At 37.1% G+C, this 20852-nt stretch overlaps 1 long non-coding RNA gene across 1 annotated transcript; it reads right to left on the reverse strand.

Moving 5' to 3' along the window:
* Positions 1-9057: 9057 nt before the first annotated feature.
* On the reverse strand, positions 9058-20501 carry LOC140524086 (uncharacterized). The gene is made up of 3 exons (XR_011973561.1): positions 19164-20501; positions 17189-17333; positions 9058-9650 (listed from the first exon to the last, which is right to left on the reverse strand). It is a non-coding gene; the product is annotated as an uncharacterized lncRNA (long non-coding RNA).
* Between the last annotated feature and the right edge of the window lie 351 nt (positions 20502-20852).

The raw sequence follows: 20852 nt of genomic DNA on the forward strand, positions 1-20852 counted from the left end.
ACAAACAAGTGTGTGAATATGGTGTATATCTGTGATTGTAAAAATATTCATTCAAACCACAATCTGTATTGACCTACGCTATATGCACAGATAATGTGATATGTTAGATTCTGTGGGGATAGGAAATCATATGAGGAAGAGCAGTATGGCTGGAGAAATAAGCTAGAAAGCAAAGCAAAAAATAAAAATAAATTAAATAATGATATAAGTAGTAAATAACAAAGATGATAGTTTAAAATGGTTTCTCAATCTTTTCTGTGCCTTGGGCCTCTGGCAGTCTGGTGATACCCATGGACTGCCTTCTCATTGCATAAAAATGACTTGGCAAATGGGTGGTACAAACAATGTTATAAGAGTTTCAGACACTCTTAAGGTCTCTCTCAAGAACTTTGGATTTCACTGCGCAACATGGGAGACACTAGCATAGGACCACTCAGCATGGCGTGCCCACTGTCAATATGCTGTTTTGATCAAAGTATATGGAGGGAAAAAAAACCCCTAGCATCACAAGATGTATGGTTGGGAAAAGGGAGGAATATTTTAGTGGGCAAATAATGTCCTAGTATTATTATGAAAATAATTTTGACCTCATAGACCTCTTTGAGCACAGCAGAATTGAGACAACACAAAGGAAACATAAGATGTGCAAATTTGGGGTATCCACCCCAAATATTCACATGAACTATCTGTGCCCAAGCTATGATAGAGCATTCTGAGCTCGTATTGGTCTGATCAGCCACAGTCAGACACACTGAAACTTCACTTTATTATGGTGATGTCACTTTGGTCCTCTTCGAAGACCAAGGACAACAACCAACCATGGGAGTTTCAGAGGAGGGAGGAATCACCGTGTAATGGAGTGGCCCAGAAGGGGTGACTCTAATTGCTAGTTCAATAAATCACATTTTGTAGAATATATAGAGAGATTATCCTGAAGTCATTGCAATGAAATAACTAGGATGACTTTACATGCAATGGAAGAGCACTGTTCTCACAGTCAAAAGGTACATTTCAAATTCAACTGTTATTTCTTAGCCTCTTGTTTATAAGTAAGCCATGTAACCTTGTCAAGGACAGTTTTAAATCTGTAAAATGGGAATATGAAGGATCAGTGATTTCAGTTGGATCAGGAAGAACTTCTAGTGTGCAAATTCTCTCCACTAAGAGGCAAGTCTTTCTGACACTTAGCCAATGGTACTTAACTCCTTTTTTGTCATAGACTCCTCTGAAAAGTCTAGTGATGGTTATGGATCCCATCTCTGAATAGTATTTTTAAATGCCTAAAATAAAATGGAGGAGATTACAAAGGAAACCAATCCTATTGAAATATAACTATTGAAATACACAGACACACACGACCATGGATCTTAGTTTAAGGATAGCTCTGAACTTAGTATTCTACTCCCTAAACAAGGCTGTCTCTACATGAATAAAATGAGAACAATGATAGTTCTTATTCTGTGTTATGTATTATTATGGTTATTGACATGTGCTATTCACAAAGTTCTGGGAAGAAAGCTCTTAGCAAACTTTAAAGTGATACATACATGCATTATTGTCAATATTATTTTTTTTCAGTGTTCCCTGGCAGCCTCTTAGACTGAGTTTCTATTTCTCAAAATGAGACACTTTCCTTAGAATAAGCTGGGCATAGGCTAAACCATGACTGCTGCTATATTCCTAGGAACAGACAGAAATTTAGAGCTGGAAGATGCTTTGGAAATAACTCTTCCACCAAATCTTCAATGCATCAATCATGCATCATTGTGTGTCATAGATATCTAAGTTGGCATCATATCTCGCTATTAGACTTTCCTCCTTATGGCAAGATTGTGTCTTGTCTAAATTGTATTTCTTGCTCAAGATGAAGTACAGCACTGTGTAGTATACTGTGAGTTGAAGATTCAATGCTGGGAGGAATGTGCCTCAGAGCATCTAGTTCAATCCTCTCATTTTTGTTTTTTAGAACAAAGCCTGAATTTAATTATTGAAATTGAAAAGCACGACCACTTGGCAGAATTAGAATGTTCAAACCTAGATATTCAAACCTATTATAAGTACAGATTGAATTTATTTTTTCCATAAACCACTTAATCATCAAGTTTATTGGGGGACGGGGATGCCTAATTCTTTTTTTTTTAATTTATGGAATAAAATAAGCATTTCCGTAACATAGTATAATAAAAAAGATGAATGCACATGAAACTGTAGATGTATTTTGTACAACTTGCTATTTCTTTTAAATATATAATAAAGTTATCATGTAAATTTCCCCCCCTTTTTTTTCTTCTCTCCCTACACCCCTCACCCAAGAGCTGGCTACCATTAGACACAAATAGGTATATATGTAAAATTATTCTATACATCCTTCTATTTATCAGTTCTTTCTCCGGATTCAGATAGCATATTTCTTCATATGTCTTTTATAGTTAATTTGGGTTTTTTTAATAGCCAAAATGACTTATTTGTTCAAGCCATTCTTAAAACAATATTGTTGTTTTATACTGTATACATTGTATACAATGTTTTCTTGGGTCTGCTCATTTTGCTCTTCGTTACTTTGTGCAAGTCTTTCCCTGTTTTTTTAAAAAAGATTCTTGAGCTGATCATTATTATAGCATAATAGTATTTCAATGCAATCATGGATCACAACTTGTTCAGCCTTTTGGAAAAGAAGTTAGTGTTTACGTAGCCTTGCTTAGATTTTAGTTTGGTGCTTCAGCATATTGATGCAGGGAAGATTTTTCTCTTTGCTTCTCTTTAAATTATTATTTGCTTCACTGACCAGATATTTGTCAAGTCACAGTCTGACAAATTATTTCCATACAAAGCCTTGCAAATAACCTTTTTTTGTTGTTATTGTTTAAGTTCCAAGGTATTGTCCACTGAAAATACTTGTGTTGATGATGCAACCAAAAATGTCTTTTGCCGGGAACCAGGGGTATTGGATTTCCTTGACCTTTTTGAAGAACACTCAGAGTATCATCTTTTCCCTGAGCAATTTTGTCTATTGCATCCACAGACTCTAATATTTTTCTAATTGTTCTGGGCTTGGCATTAGCAATATTTGGCATGTGCCCTCTTGATCTGAGTAGGAATTCATAACTGTGTGTGTGTGTGTGTGTGTGTGTGTGTGTGTGTGATGGACTGTTCTAGCTATCTGGTGAGACCCCTTTTTAGAATATTTGTTTTTAAAATTCATAGTAGAAGGAAATGATAAATTCAGAGGCTATAAAAATTTCAGTGTAATTTCCCTCAATTTTATTGATCTCCTGACAACTATATTTGGACTATTTGGGCATCTATGGACTCCAGGTTAAGAGCCCCTGGTCTAAATTAAGAAGCATATTTATTTATTTCAGTGAGATATACCAAAATTTATGTATATCTTCCTTGGTCAGGTGCCTTTTCTGCTCAGAAGTTCAACTAGGGTTATTGGAATATTGCAACAATTGGAACAAGGGTTCCCTAAGTTTAAGAATTTAAAAATTTAAGAATTTTTAAAAAATGAAATGAATTTCTTCTACCAAATTCAATTCATTTATTTGGTGACAATCTAAACCCACCATCTTTGCATAATGTCTTTGAATCCATAAGGAAATTCATGAACTAAAGTCAACCCTAGATGCTATGAATGTATCAGAAACAGCTGGGGGCTCTTAGAGTCCTTAGAATTAGTTCACAGACAAAAATTTACTACTGTCTTCTTTACTTCACAATGGTACAAAAAATCAATGAAATATTTGTTTTTCATAAATAACATCAACTTGAGACACTGTCTGGCTCTTTCAAAAGAGGATTTATACCTCTTGATCCCCATTACTGTGGACTCAAGGATGTATGGTGATGGTGGAACTAAGACTCATAAAACATCTAGGTATGTCTTAAAGATGTCAGAACAATTTGATGTGAAGGGAAGAGGCAGAGTCAAGATGGCAGAACAAGAGGAAGCAGAGAATTTAACTTTCCCCTGAAATTTTCTTCATAAATATTTACAAAATATACCAGTTCTCAAACTATGCTGCAAAGCTTTAATTCTCAAAATAATTTAGTACTGGGTAAGAAATAGAGATGTTGATCAGTGGAACAGATTAGGCACATACTATATAGAAACAAGTGAACACAGTAACCTAGTGCTTGATAAATCCAAAGATCCCAGCTATTGGAGCAAGAATTCTCTGGTACAAAACAAAGCTACTGAGAAAACTGGAAAGTAGTCTGGCAGAAACTAGGAAGAGACCAACATCTCACACTATATACTAAGATAAGCTCAATATGTGTACATGACAGAGACATAAAGGGTGATATCATAAGCAAATTACTAGGACATAAAGTACCTGTCCAATTTATGGATAAGGGAAAGAATTCATGACCAAATAAGACACAGAGAGGTAAAAATCAGAGAAGGTAAAATGAATAATTTTGGTTGCCCAAAATTAAAAATGTTTTTACACAAACAACAAAATGCAACTAAAATTAGAAGAAAAACAAGAAACTTGGGGGAGGGGGAAATCTTCACAGCAAATTTCTCCAAAAAAGGTCTTGTTTCTAAGTTAAATAAGAATAAAAGCCATCAATACTTGGTCAAGGAATATGAACAGGCATTTTTTCAGAGGAAGAAATCCCTCTACAGCCATATGAAAAAAATTATCTAAATCACTAATAATTAGAGAAATGCAAATTAAAGCAAACCTGAGGTACCACCTCATGTGCATCAGATAGGCTAAGATGACAAAAGAAAATGACAAATGCTGAAGTGGCTGGGGGAAAACAGAAACACTAATATACTGTTGGAGTTGTGAACTAGCCCAGTCACTCTTGAAGCTATTAAACTGTGCATATCCTTTAACTCAGTGATACTGCTACTGGTCTACACTGCAAAGAGGTCAAAGAAAGAGGACAAGGACTCATATTGCAAAATTATTTATAATACTTTTTGTGGTAGCAAATAATTGGAAACTGAGGGTAGGGCCCTCAACTGGTTAATGACTAAATAAATTATGGTATATGAATGTCCTGAAATAAAGTGCTATAAAAAATAATGAAAAAGATAATTTCAGAAATACATTGAAAGACCTGTATGAATTTACACAAAGTGAATTAATCATAATTAGAAGAATAATTTATGTAATAGCAGTGATACTGTCAAGATAATCCACTTTGAAGGATTTAGTAAATCTGATCAACATAATGGCCAACCACAATTCCAAAGGATCCATCTTTAGATAGAAAGATGATGGATGCACTATGAATCATGGCATTCTTCTCTTCTCCCCTCTTCGTTTCTTTCAACTTGGCTAATTTAGGAATTTATTTTGTTTGACTATATTTATAATGGGTTCATTTTCTTGCCTTTTCAGTGGGTGAGGGAAGAGAGAGGGGTAGAGAGTTCAGACCTGAAAACAAAATAAAATTGAATTTTTTTAAAAAAAAGGAAGGAAGGAAGAGGGGTGTGCTTGTAACCACATCAAACTATTCTATCAAGCCTGGGTCTGTATGTCACAGATTGAGGTATACTAGATATGAGGAAAGAGGATTCCCTCAGTTCTTATCGATTCCATGTAAATGTCATAAATGCCCTTTGGAATAGCTAACTTATGTGCCAGAACTTCATATCATTCAAGGTGTATTACACATAACCAGGTGTATATGCTAAGGCAGTGGTGTCACACTCAGATAGAAGGAGTTTTCTGTGGGTCACATTGACTTAGAAGACCACAAAGGAACATTTTTCTATGTTGTATTGAATTTTTATTGATTTTGTTAAATATTTCCCAGTTACATTTCAATCTGGACTGAGCTGTACTCAGAAGCCACCATGAATTTGACTTCTTTTGTCTAAGGAAGGTTTTCCTATTCAAAGAAGAGACAGCAAAATGGGAAAATTAAGTGAAGAAAATGTTGCCATGACCTTAGCAAATCCATCTTCTCAGCTTCCAATTGGTCTATATATACCTGGAACTGACATTTGGAGATGTTAGGCAGTTCTTCTTGTTATCATCTATTGGCATTTCCCCTTACACATGAATTGTTTACTCAGCAGCAAAAAAGAAAGAAAGAAAGAAAGAAAGAAAGAAAGAAAGAAAGAAAGAAAGAAAGAAAGAAAGAAAGAAAGGAGGAAAGAAAGAAAGAAAGAAAGAAAGAAAGAAAGAAAGAAAGAAAGAAAGGAAAGAAAGAAAGAAAGAAAGAAAGAAAGGAAGGAAGAAAGAAAGAAAGAAAACAAAAACAAAAAAAAATTTACCTAAATTGAAACTGAGATCATTGCAGGTTAAAGCCCAGTCTGCCATCCCATGAGTTTCTATGCAAAATAAGTTTCATTGCTTTCAATTTAAGTAGGGTACAGTTACTTCTGAGTTTTCATTGATATCAGTAGATGTAGAATTGTTTTGTAACTATCGTGTAATAGATGACATTTGTTAAAAACATCTTTAAAATCCATTATGTTTATACAAGGTCTTTTCTAAAAGCTTCCAGTTCTTTTCCTCTCATTCATATTTCTGTTGTTGTTGTTGAGTTATGTCTGACTCTTCTTGATCCCATTTGGGATTTTCTTGGCAGAGATACGGTAGTGGTTTGCCATTTTCTTCTCCAGTTCATTTTTAAAAATTTATTTATTTGTTTTTAGTTTTCCACATTCAGTTCTATAAGATTTTAAGTTTTAAAATTTCTCCCCCTCCCTCTTCTCCCCTTTCCCCAAAATGGCATGCAATCTGATACAGGCTGTACATGTACAATCATGTTAAACATATTTCCACATTATTTATGTTACAAAGAAGAATTAGAACCAAAGAGAAAAACCACAAGAAAGAAGAAACAAAAAAACAAAGAAAGAGAAAATAGTCTGCTTCCATTTGCACTCAGACTCCATAGTTCTTTCTTAGGATGTGGATAGAATTTTCCATTATGAGTCTTTTGGAATTGTCTTAGATCCTTGTATTGCTGAGAAGATTTTAGTCTGTCAAAGTTGGTCATTACACAATGTTGCAGTTACTATATACAGTGTTCTCCTCATTCTGATCACTTCACTCAGCCTCTCTTAATTTAAGTCTTTCCAGGTTTTTCTGAAATCCACCTGCTAATCATTTCTTATGGAAAAATACTATTCCACTGTATTCATGTACCACAACTTCTTCAGATATTCCCCAATTGATGGGCATCCCTTCAATTTCCAATTCTTGGCCACCACAAAAAGAGGCTCCAACTCATTTTTACAGATGAGAAAACTGAAGCAAACAGGGCTGACTTGCCCAGGGTTACACAGCTAGGGTCTGAGGCTGGATTTGAACTCAGGAAGATTAGTTTTTCTGACTCCATGTCTGGTGCTCCATTTTCTGTGCCACCTCTAGCTGTCTATTCTCATTAATAAATGACATGCAACATTCTTTTCATAAGGACAGGGAGGGTATCACCACTGGGGCCTTTCCTCCTTGCATTCCTCCTTGTCTGGGCTGTGAGCCTGCCCATAGGGTCAACAAATCCATTCCTTCTGTTGAGATGGAAGACAAGTAATCCTTGCCTTCTGCCCTGCTGCTGCATCCTAAGATCTTGTCGGACGCACCATTTGCCCTGACTCTATAACCTACCATTTCCTATCACTGGCATTTTAGTTACTTAAGTAACCTAAGGACCTCTGGGTCTTTCCATTTGCCTCACCACTGCATTGTTGAACCTTCTGGCCTTTCCATCTACCCTGCAGGCAAGCCTTTTTTACGTGTTGTCTCCTACAGCTAGAGTACCTTCCTTGAGACCAGAGGATGTCTACTAGTTTCTTCTATTCATATCCCCAACACTTAGCACACTGAGGTGCACAAAAGAAGCACTTAAGAATTCTTTTTCACTTACTCATGATGCATTCTGATGTGAGCTACAATATTACAAATAAATGGTTATAAAAACCAACATGCTGATACTACAAGATCTTACGTTAAAAATGACTGAACAAAGTAATTCAAATGGCTAACAGCAGTAAGTTTCAGATTTTGTAAGGGATACATCACAAAAAATTTTCATTTCAGTATGAAGTGCAGTTAGGTCTTAGCAAGGCTTATATCTATCTGGGAAAAATACAGAAAATTACTCTAATGCTGATAAGGGGAGCATGTTTCAAGAACGGAGGAGCCATGCCACTTCACATCACTATGGGGGAGATTAAATGTGTCACATTTTCTTCCCATTATGGATTTCCATTCATTCTGACTGCTTCTATCAGGGTTAGCACAGAGGTGTATAAGCCATCTGGGTCTCTGACTGACAGTCCCAGCATTGTACAATCCAGAAGAGAGAATACTTCAAGCAAGGCAATGTAGAAGGTAACGAAAGCAAGAAAATTGTCATACATTGTACCAAGTTCAGGATTCCCATCCTGCCTGGGATCCTGATGCAGTGGTGAATTGTGGGAAGGGATGGTTAGAATAGCACTGATAATAAGGGAAAAGGGGACCCAGAGTTTTGAGAATATGTAGCTTGTTATTACATATTTGCTATGGCTTATATGTACAGTGGGAGTGTTACTGACAAACAGTAAGACACCATCCAGATCCCCAGGCCCAATGACCAACTCTGGATAGTATAAAACATTTTCCTGTCAGGAGGTAGGGGACAGCTAGGTGGCACAATAGATAGAGTGCTGTGCCCAAAGTTTGGAAGACTATCTTCTTGAGTTCACATCTGCTCTGAGATACTGGGCAAGTCACTTAACCCTATTTGCCTCAGCTTCCTCATCTGTCAAATGAGTTGGAGAAGGAAATGAGAAACCACTCCAGTATTTGGGCCAAGAAAACCTAAATAGGATCACAAAGAGTTGGACATGACTGAAATAAATCAGGAAGTAGCGGTTAGAGGATGAGTTGGAGCCAGGTTCAGGCACTGAGCAAAAGAGACTCAGCTTGTGCTCTCTCTAGGGTATAGAAGTGCCCACTGGTTGCCTTGCTGCATAACATAAATATCATCAATCAGGGTTTCAAGTGAACTTCTGCATAATCAAGAGTTCTTAACTTGGGATCCATAGAGTTCCAGATGATCATCTGACAAATTTCACAGTGGGGTGGTCAATGAACTTAAAAAAAACATGTACATGCACATACACACACATACACACACATACACACACATACATACATAGCAGTAATTTCATACGTTTGGTTTCCTTTGCTACGTATTTTATTTCATGCATTTACAGATATTATTCTCAGAAAGGGTTCCATAACCTTCACTGGATTGCCAAAGGGGTCTGGGACATGGACCACTGAAACAAAATGGTTCAGAACTCTTGTCCTAAGGGATAGTAAAGGAATCACTAGCTGAGTGGGTTAGCTGGGAAGACACAAGGGGATTAATTGGTTATTACAGATACATCAATTGCTGGTGACAATAACCTCCTTATGTCACATTTTGATTATATTTCAAATATTCCCTCTTCACATGAATTACCCTGTTGTGAAGCCTTGCTTTGTGTATATTCCTATGCTTTTAAGAATTCTAAAAGAAGGCTCCTGCCCACTCATTGCAGGGAGAAAAATGTCATTAGAGGGACTGAATGAAGTAAGGACTAAATCAGCACTTAGGAATCAGCTGTAGAACTACTATCCTCCCATTTGACAGGGAGAGGTGGGGGAAGGAGGTCAATTGTCTGCCGGATATCCTCAGGTTTTCTATAAAAAAGAAAATTGTTCAAAAAGTCACACTCATAATCTGATATAAAAGGTGTTCAAAATTCATGGAGCTTTTCTGTCACAATTAACTTGAAACTTAGAAATGCAAAAACAAAATTTCTAATTGTCATATCTGGGAGAACCAGATTGTACAGCAACATATAGGGACATGTGTGATTTTGAAAATTGATTATCAACCCTGAAAGTTTATGAAGGCCATCCTGCTTTCACAGAAAAATTCTTCATAGACGCTCCAGTTTTCCAAGGTTTTTCATACTTTCCCCCAAAATCAAGTTAATTCTGGATACAACAGGGCATAATGTTTGGAAATAATCAATAATCATTTTTCCAGAGGAAAGGAGCATCAGGCTCTCCAGGATAGCTGTCCTTATTGTGTGAAAGCTTCAAAGGAGAATTTTTTTTTACAATATAGTTTATTAATTTCATTAAATATTTCCCAATTACATTTTAAAATTTTTAACATTCATTTTTTAAAATTTTGAGGTCTAAATTTTCTCCCTCTCTCCTGCCTTTCCCCTACCCCTTGAAAAGGCAAGCCAACATGTTATAAATTATACATGTGAAATCATGCAATAACTATGATGAAAATGAAAACACACCAAAATTCAGGAAAAATAAAGTGGAAAAAAAGGTACATCAGTCTGCACTCAGACGTTATCAGTTCTCTGTCTGGAGGTGGAAAGCATTTTTTAAAAAAATTATTTTTATTATATCCAAAGGAGAATTTAGGAATTACAGTATTTGAGAGATTAAACATAAAAAACAAACTAAATCATGGGTCTGCATGGAAATTACTTTATTAAACCCCAGGGGGCTGCCCTGGGCTCAAAAGCATAGGTTCTGAAATAATAACAGTTACTGAAAATAATATCAAATAACAGAGAACAGAGAAAGTACTCCAGATTAAACAAAGAATTTTATATATGTAACCCACACAGATCATGGTTTGAAAAATGAACATCAGTTCAGTCTAATAGTTCTTAGTATGAAGAGGCTAACTTAAATAGGTTATAAGAATCAGTCACACACTAATACAGTGTTGCTTTGAGAATAATCCCATTCTTTCTCTTTTTTGTCTGCCCCCATTAATGTGGCAATTAGATGGCTAAGTGGATAGGGTACTGGCCTTGAAGGCAGGAAGATCTGAGTTCAAATCTGGCCTCAGACACTTACTGCATGACCTTGGACAAGTCACTTAATTTCTGTTTACCTTAATGTACTGGGGAAGGAAATGGCAAACCACTCCAGTTTCTTTGCCAAGAAAACCCCATGATTTTCCTGTATGATTCATGGTATCATGAAGCGTTGGACACAACTGAAATGAACAACCATGTGAGAGCCAAGATGGTGGAGTAGAAAGATGGACCTTCTGTAGTTCTCTCCCCACAGCCCATAAAATACCTGTAAAAAATGGCTCTAAACAAATTCTAGAGCAGCATAAGCCACAAAATGACAGAGATTTCTAGTCCAAGATAGCCTAGAAGGCCAGCTCAGAGTGGAGTGTAGCCTAGCCTTGGCAGCATGGGATGGATAGGACTGGAGCAGATTTCAGGGTGCTAAACCACAGATAGCAGTTGCAATTCCCAGATTTCTCAACTCCCAAATGCCAAAGACAGCTTTAAAGGTCAATAAGAAAGCTCTTTCACCTGTGTGAGAGGGGAGTGCTGGCCCTGGACCCAAGGCAACAGCAGCCACTGCAGCAGCAGTCCACTTTTGAAGCCCTGGCCTAAAGACCCTGGGGGAATTGAGCAGCTGATCTGATCTCATCCCTGAGTGACTGTCCTGGGATGAAGAGGAGCATTGGCACTGGCATGGTGGAGCTGGTGTTGGCTATGGAGAGAGGGAACCCTATTCGCAGTTCTAGGGAAGAAAGAGTGCTTATGGTTGATCACAGACCAGAGTGCAGGCCAGGAGAGGAGTAAACTCCTCTCCCTTGATTGTACCAGGTTCCTAGAGTACACTCTCCATTTGACAAAGGCCTCAAAAGTCAAGTAACTGACTGGGAAAATGCCCCAAAAAAGGAAAACAAAATAAGACTACAGAAGGTTACTTTCTTGGTGAACAGATATTTTCTTCCATCCTTTTGGATGAGGAAGAACAAAGTGTACCATCAGAGGAAAACATAACAGTCAAGACTTCCACATCCAAAACCTCCAAAAATATATGCAATGGAATCAGGTCATGGAAGAGTTCAAAAAGTATTGTGAAAATCAAGTAAGAGAAGTGGAGGAAAAATTGAGAATAGAAATGAGAGCAATGCAAGAAAGTCATGAAAAGTGAGTCAGTGGCTTGCTAAAGGAGACCCCCAAAAAATGCTGAAGAAAATAACACCACTAAAAATAGACTAACCCAAATGGCCAAAGAGGTCCAAAAAGCCAATGAGAAGAAGTATGCTTTAAAAAGAAGAATTGGCCATGTGGAAAAGGAGGTTCAAAAGTTCACTGAAGAAAGTTGTTCCTTAAAAATTAGAATGAAGCGGATGGAAGCTAATGCCTTTATGAGAAACCAAGAAATTACAAAACAAAACCAAAAGAATGAAAAAATAGAAGACAATGTGAAATATCTCATTGGAAAAACAACTGACCTGGAAAATAGATCCAGGTGAGATAATTTAAAAATTATTGGTCTGCCTGAAAACCCTGATCAAAAAAAGAGGCTAGACATCATCTTCCAAGAAATTATGGAAAACTGCCCTGATATTCCAGACCCAGAGGGTAAAACAGAAATGGAAGGAATCCACTCATCAACTCCCGAAAGAGATCGCAAAAGGAAAACTCCTAGAAATGTTGTAGCCAAATTCTAGAGTTCCCAGGTCAAGGAGAAAATATTACAAGCCACCAGAAAGAAGCAATTCAAGTATTGTGTAAATACAATCAGGATAGCACAGGATTTAGCAGCTTCTACACCAAAGGATTGAAGGGCTTAGAATATGATATTCCAGAGGTCAAAGGAGATAGGATTAAAACCAAGAATCACCTACCCAACAAAACTGAGTATAATACTTCAGGGAAAAAAAATGGAATTTCAATGAAATAGAGGACTTCCAAGCATTCTCATTGAAAAGACCTGAGCTGAATAGAAAATTTGACTTTCAAATACAAGAATCAAGAGACATAGGAAAAGGTAAACAAGAAAGAGAAGTCTTGAGAAATTCATTAAAGTTGAACTGTTTACATTCCTACATGGAAAGATGTTATTTGTAACTCATGAGACCTTTTTCAGTACTAGGATACTTAGAGGGGGAATATATATATATATATGTAGGTGTGTATGAGTATGTATGTATGTGCATATTATATGTGTGTAGGTATGTATGTGTACATGAGTGTATGTGTGTATGTAAATATACATAGACAGAGGGCACAGGGTGAGCTTAATTTGAAGAGAGAATACCTAAAAGAAATTAAATTTACTGTTGAATGGAATGTACTAGGAATAAGAGAAAGGAAGAGGTAGAATGTAGCAAATCATCTCACATAAAAGAGGGAAGAAAGAGCTTTTACAATGGAGGGAAAGAGGGGGGAGATGAAAGGAATTAACTGAACCTTACTCTCATGAGATTTGGCTTAAGAAGGGAATAACACACACTCAAATGGATATGGAAATCTATTTTACTCTGTAGGAAGGCAAAGGGGAAGGGGATAGGAGAGGGAAGATAATAGAAGGGACAGCAAATTGGAGAAAGGGATAATCAGAAGAAAACACTATTGTGGGAGGACAGGTCAAGGGAGAGAATGGAATAAATGAAGGTCAGGATAGGACAGAGGGAAATGTGGTTAGTCTTTTACAACATAACTATTATGGAAGTGCTTTGCTTTGTTACACATGTATGACCTATATTGAATTTCTTGTTTTCTCAATGAGGGTGGGTGGGGAGGGAGGGAGAGAACATGGAATTCAAAGCTTTAAGAACAAATGTTAAGAATTGCCTTAGTGTGCAACTGGAAATGAAGCTATACAGACAATGGAGTATAGAAATCTATTTTGCCCTACAGGAAAATAGAGGGAAAAAGGAATGCAAGAAGGGTGAGCAATAGAAGGGAGGACAGACTGGAGGAAGGGGTGTATGAGGTGTATGCTATCCTGGGGTAGGGAGAGATGGGGAGAAAATTTTGAATTTAAATTCTTATGGAAGTGAATGTTAAGAATGGAAATATAAATAAATTATACTTTTTAAAAATGGCAGCATGTAAAATGTCATCTTGCCTGTAGTTACATATACATTTCAGTAAATATCATTCTTAGAACACATAGATTGCATATTGAATGGAGTTGATGATAAATATGATCCCCCCCAAAAGGAAGCACACTGAAGAAATAAATGTTTTTCTGTTACACAGGACATAAATTTAAGCTGTAGAAGGCTTATGTACCTTTTGTACCACAAACTCCTTCCCTGAAACAGTAGGAACTAGTGTTGTCAGAGGCAGAAAAGAACAGGGAGGCAAAGAGGGAGTGTTCTCAAGTTAGGGGGCATTTGTACTGAATTTCCATAAGATGCACAATATAACAATCCTATAAAGAGAGGGGGGTGGAACAATTATAACCTCACTAGGTTATTTCAACATGCAAAAATATTCAGAGCTCAGGGGCAGCTAGGTGGCACAGTGGATAGAGCCTTGGAGTCTGGGGGACCTATGTTCAAATCCAGTCTCAGACACTTGACAACATTCATTAGTTGTGTGATCTTGGGCAAGTCACATAACCCTGTTGCCTTGCCACAAAAACAAAAAACAAAAAAACAACCAAAAAATACTCAAAACTCATTCCCATTACAAAATGAAAATCCACATTCAAAAGATCTTATATAATTAGCTATCAGTTTGGTTCCTTCTATTTTCAAAGTAACAAATAGTGGGAATAAGGAAGACCTTTTTTCTTTGCAATTATATTCTTTTCTTCCAATTTTCCTCATCTTCTTCATGATTGGCTATATTGAGGAGTAGAAAAAAATGCTGTGCTCAGGACCCAATCAGATAATTCAAGGAAGTTTTCATTGCTGAAAAATTCCCCTTCCTTTAAAAAAGTTGCTTAAATTTAATTGAGTTGACTGGTGCCAACTCAAACTAGCTTGAAAAAGTTTATTGTTAAATTTTCAATGGGAACAGTATATTTCGAAAAATGGCAAACTTTACAATTTATTGTTTTGTTGATTTCTAGACTTAAGAAAATGATGGGGAAAATTTTAATAATGAATATTAAACTTAAACATGCATCATATAGCCTCCCCTTCCCCTCAAAGCTGATTGTTAAACATTTACCAGCACACCCCTGACTTTTACCTGCTTTGTACTGAGTAGGTCTAGGTCTTGTGCAGGAAAGATACAAGCACAGATGAAAACCAACAATTTTGATATCCAATGAAACACAAAAATAAAATATTAAACCAACTTTTCTGAGATATATTATCTCCTTCCTGCAGGGGAGGAGGGCTATCCTTTGTATTTGTTTTAGCGTTTCAGTGTTGACCTCAACAATCTTTAAGCAATACATTGATGGCTGATTGAGTTATTCCTATATCAAAAAGAGAAAGTTCTGTTTTGAGTGGATAAGGGGACATTCTTTTTCTCTCTAAAACCTGTTTGTCACCCCCAAGCTCAGAGACTGGAAGGAAAGTGGTGAACTTTGCTCTGGAAACTGGAATATCTACCACAAACACAGGTCCAGAATTCCAACTCTGTTTTGTTCTACATTTCAGTGGAGAGTGTTTTAAAAGCAAACATTTAGTCTGTCAAAGCAGGCTCAAAACTATTTGCCTAGACCCCTCCTGACCCCAGACTTATTAAATGATAAAGGTTCTTACTAGGTGAAACATTGTTACTGACAAAGTGGCTTCTAGTGCTTTCACTTTTAGCAACGTACACAGATGACCTACAGAAATATCTACCTTTTTGTTCAGGTATGCAGGTTAAATACCAAGTTCCCTTGACAGGTTAGCTCTGGCTAACTTATTATTAGTTGATAAAACTATGTCCTGAGAGATTTTCACTGCTTTCTAAAGCTTATCAGCAGAATGTCTGAGGTTGACGTGTTCAGGGAAAGTACAAAATTAAATTCCAGACTTAGGTCGTTTTGTGTTAAGTTCAGACCCACAAGGAGCTCCTCTCATTTTTCAGTCTGGCAGTGACATTACCCCCCCAGGTCCTTGATGGAAGTTGCTGGGGGTGGATTCAGAACCTTTGACTATGCACAGATCTCAGTTCAAAGATCCTTAATGTATGAGATCTAACAGGCTGATGTAATATTCCCACTAAGGAGACTATCCCTGATAGAAAGTAGTATCCAGGATAAGAGCCAGTCAGAAAACATGGTAAGAGGGAAGATGGATTTTTGAGTCTAACACTAGCTGGTAATTTTGGCATCTTGTTTAGGATTTTTCTTTTGATTCTATAAGGCCCTAAGAGTTTCCCTCTAGAAATCTACTCTGGCTCATACTCACTTTTAATTACAACATGAAATAATAATTTTGGATTAAAGTTATGAATAGCAAAATCGCAGTCAAAAAGTTGAAGTGAGAAAATTCCTGCTATTGAACCCAGACTTGCCTTTTTGCACTCATAGTGGGAATGAGATTCATTTTTAAGTCATGACATCACCTTCCTATATCACGGTCCTCTTTGAGAATGAAGGAAAAACAACTTGGGAATGAGATACCCCAAAATCACCCCATTCCTTATACCAATGCAATTAGAGCCTTTCATTGTTGCAATTGAAATAGTCTCTTTTAGGTAAAGGAATTTTAAAACAAGGAAGAAAATCGATCAGGCTCAGACAGACACTTATCTACGAAGTTATTATTGACCAAAGAAGGGGAGACCTTTATGGTTCATTTTAAGAGTATAAGAAGAAGTGAAGTATAATTAACCCTTATTGGATATTTGCCAGTTATCCAAAAAGTACCAAGAGAGTGACCTTGGTTTGTCTTCTTTAAATGAGTAATAAAATGCCTCATGGAAGTGTTTATGGGTTCTCCTCCCTCTTTGGGATTTTACATGTGGAATGCTAACAATAATTCCATAATTGAAGGGGGATAAATTTTTAATACACAAAAATCCTAACAAGACTTTGTTTATTAATACAGCTAGCTATGTAAGCTGTATATATGCACATATATTCTATGGCAAGCATTTGACTTACTGAGGAAGGACAATATTCTATGAAACAAAAATAATATTCCTAGATACAAAATAAGAAGGGGTAAGAGAAACTACTAATCAGATACTGCGGAAAGTACTGCTAAGCCTCTTTTCTTCTCACTTTTTTCATGATCATCCTTGATTCTGATGAATTTTATTACCTCTTTATTTATTTTATTACCTTCTCTCGCTCCCCAGACCTGTAAAATAATCCTTTGGTAGTTCAATGACTGTGATAGTATATAAGGCAACTAATTTAGATAGTACCTTAATAGTTATTATATTTCCTGATACCAACTATAAGCCAATAAAATTTCTCCATTTAGCTTTTTTAAAATTACTGTAAAGTTTGTTTTGTACTTGTATTCAAATAGTTCTTACCTTTGTCTTGATAGATGGACTCCCAGATGTTTTATACATTCTGCAGTCATTTTGAATGGAATTGTTCACTTTATCTCTTGCTATTGAATTTTGCTGGTCATATTTAGAAAGCTCGAAGAGTTATGTGGATTTATCTTATGCCCTCCTAATTTGCAGAAGATAGAATTTATTTCAATTAATTTTAGCTGAATTTCTGGGGTTCTCTAACTAAACCATAACCTCATCTGCAAAAATGATCATTTTGTTTCTTCTTTCTCTTATGCCTATGCCTTTAACTTTTTTCTTATTTTATTGCTATAACATGCATTTCTAGAACTATATCAAATAGTAGTGGTGATAATGGACATCTTTACCTCTGGTTGTATTGAAAAAATGTGCAGTGTTTCTTCATTATCTGGGTTGTTATAGATTAAAATTTTCCTAAGACTTTTAGGACATCCTAAATATACTGGCTCTTGGTTTTAGATACTATTTATCATATTAATAAAAGATCTATTTATTCCTATGGGTTTTAATTTTTTTGAAACTGAAATTGCTCAAAAGCTTTTTTTGGCATCAATTACTGACACCCTCATATTTTAAAAGTTTTTATTGTTCATATCATCTATTATTTTTATAATTTTCCTAACATTGAACCAACTCTGTGTTCTTGGCATAAATAAAATTTGTTCATGGTGTATTATCTTCTTAATATGTTGCTTTAGTCTTTTTGCTAATATTTTATTAAATGTCTTTGCATTTATATTCATTAAGGATACCTATCAATGTATGGTTTTCATCTCTGCTTTGGCTCTTTCTGGTTTAGATATTGAAACCATATTTGTATCATTAAAGAAATTTGGCAAGGCCTCTTATTTTTTTTTGCACACTTTCTGTATTATTGGAAATAATTGTTCTTTGAATGTTTGAGAGAATTCACTTGTAATTTCATTTCTTCCTGATGTATTTTTCTTTGTGAATTTATTTATGTCTTCTTCAGTTTCATTTTCTAAGATGAAAATATTTAAATTCTTCATTGTTTATCCTGCTAATCTGGATATGTCACAGTTTTAAAAATATTCATTTCATTCAGTGTTGATATACTATTCTTTGGATCATCAAAGTCTTTTTTAGTCCTTTCATTAACAAAGTAGAATCAATAAATCTACACTAGTATGGTGTGTGTGAGAGTGTGTGTGTGTATGTGTGTATATGAGTGTGTGTGTGCATGTTTTTTTTCTGTATCCTAGTTCAACAAACTGAAAGCAAACCCTGGGTGGTCAGGGGCCTTATAGGGCTCGCCAAGGGGAAAAACCACAGCATCCATCAACCAAGTAACATTTACTAAGCACCTACTATGTGCTAGGCACTGTTCTAGACACAGAGAACACAAGTATAAAGAATAAAACTGTCTTTACTTGCAATAAGCTTACATCCTAATAGGGAGATAAGAATGGATAAAAATAAATACAGCATGACTATAAAGTCAATAATGTGTGCATATATACATACATGTATGTGTGTATATACACGTGTGTTACATATATGTATGTGTATATGTATGTGTGTGTATATAAGCACACGCATATACACACAAAGTAGTCAAATACAAGGTAGTTTGAGAGGAAGAACACTTCCAATTGGGGGAATCAGTAAAGGCTTCAGGTAGAAGATGGCACATTAAGCTGCATTTTAAAGGACAGGAGGGATTCTATGAGGCAGAAGTAAGGAGAGAATGTATTCTAGGAAGAAAGAAATACCATTGCAAAGGAATAGAAATGGGAGATGGAATATCCTGTGTGAAGAGCGGAGAGACAGCCAACTTGTCTAGATCGCAAGCTAACACGGGAGTGGAAAAATAGTTTGGGGCCAGGTTGTGAAGGGCTTTAAAAACTTAACAGGAGAATTTATATTTTTGTCATTAGAGACAATAAGAAGGAACTGAACTGGTGAAGTAGGAGATTCACAAGTCAGATCTATGCATAAGCCAACTTACCTGGCAGCAGTGCCCAGAATGTGCCAGGGTGGTGAGAAGCTTGAGTCAGGACCACTAATTAAGCAATAATGTAGGGGAGAGGAATGAAAAGATGGTATCTGTGTGAGTGGAGAGAAGGGTTCAAACCTGAAAGAGATAGAAATGGCAAGATTTGGCAACTAACTGGACATATGGGGTGAAGGAGAGTAGGGAGTTGAGGATAATGCCAAGATTATGAACCTGAGACACTCTTAGAAGGCTGGTGCCTGCACTGTCACCTCTGTGTTTTCCCATCTGCCCAGTTCTTTCATTTTATAGATGAAAAACTGAGGACCAGGGAGGTTAAGTGATGTGGCCCAAGATCATACAGGCGACAAGTGTAGGAGGCAAGATTTGAATTCCAGTCCTCCAAAATCAGCACTCTGTCCATTGTACCACATTGCACTTCAAAACTATTTATTGTAATAGATGCATACATAAATAATATTTATAATTACATAAATGCATACTTATGAATAGGTATAATAAAATGCTAGTATATAATAATAAATATGTTTATACAGAAACATGCTCATATGTATGCTCTTATATATACACATACGTATGTTAATAAGAGTGTACGTGTGCAACTAGGGGGCACAGTGGATAGAGTGCCCAGCCTGGAGTCAAGGAGGCCCAGTTTCAAATCTGGCCCCAAATATTTAGCTGTGTGACCTTGGGCAAATCACTTAATCCCGTTTGCCTCAGTTTCCTCATCTGTAAAATGAGCTGGAGAAGGAAATGGCAAACCATTCCAGTATCTTCCCCAAGAAAACCCCCAATGGGATCACAATGAGTTAGACATAATAAAAAACCTCCAAACAACAACAATACACAAACAAGCACGCTCATTACTAGACAAACCTATAGACATGAGTGGGTTATATGGGTTATGTTCACCCCAAACCAGTACAGTTGACAAATTTCTTTCCCGCTCTAAACTGATCTTGCAAAGTTTAATCCACAAGGAGGAAAGGGAGGAGATGAGGATGCAGTGGCAGCTAACGTGGCAAATGCGGGAGGTGCCAGGCATGGAGCGTCCTCCCACTGTGCCCGTGCCGTGGGGCCCACAGCGGGGGGGCTGAGCCCAGCTCTCCACTCGGGCTTCCTTGGTTGCAGGGAGCTCTCTGGTCTCCGTGTCCGGCCGTCGGGACAAGATGCCAACACGATATCCCCTGGAATTTCCCTTCTCATGGCGATGTGCTCTGGAAGATGCTTCCGAAGCGCGCCGTCCTTCTCGTTTTCGTGCTGCTGCTCGGGCCTCTGCCTGCCCCGGCACACCCCACAGAGTCCAGAGAGTCTAGGATCCTCGGAGAGTCTAGGACAAGGGAGCAGTCATAGCTCCCACGCCCCACCCCAGCCTGGACCCGCCCCCAGCCTGGACCCGCCCCCAGTAGCCACACCCTTTCCTAAGGTTTCCTCTGCTAACTGCTTATAGCCCGGTGCTTCTTCAAGCCCATCCTTGTCTCTTCCCTGCCTGGGCTCCCTTTTTTCTTCTTTCTCCCTTTCCTCCTGTTTGTTTCACCTGATTTCCGTCTCCAGCCTTGTCCTTTGTCTACTGTAACCCTCTATGACCTATGTTATCTCTTCCTCTCCCAGTTCATGGAACATTTCTAAACCCTCCCATTCGGGGGAAATTTCATTTTCCCCATTCCTATCCCCTCCAAAGTC

Source organism: Notamacropus eugenii, chromosome 1, assembly GCF_028372415.1.
Source record: "Notamacropus eugenii isolate mMacEug1 chromosome 1, mMacEug1.pri_v2, whole genome shotgun sequence".
NCBI classification, from domain to species: domain Eukaryota; kingdom Metazoa; phylum Chordata; class Mammalia; order Diprotodontia; family Macropodidae; genus Notamacropus; species Notamacropus eugenii.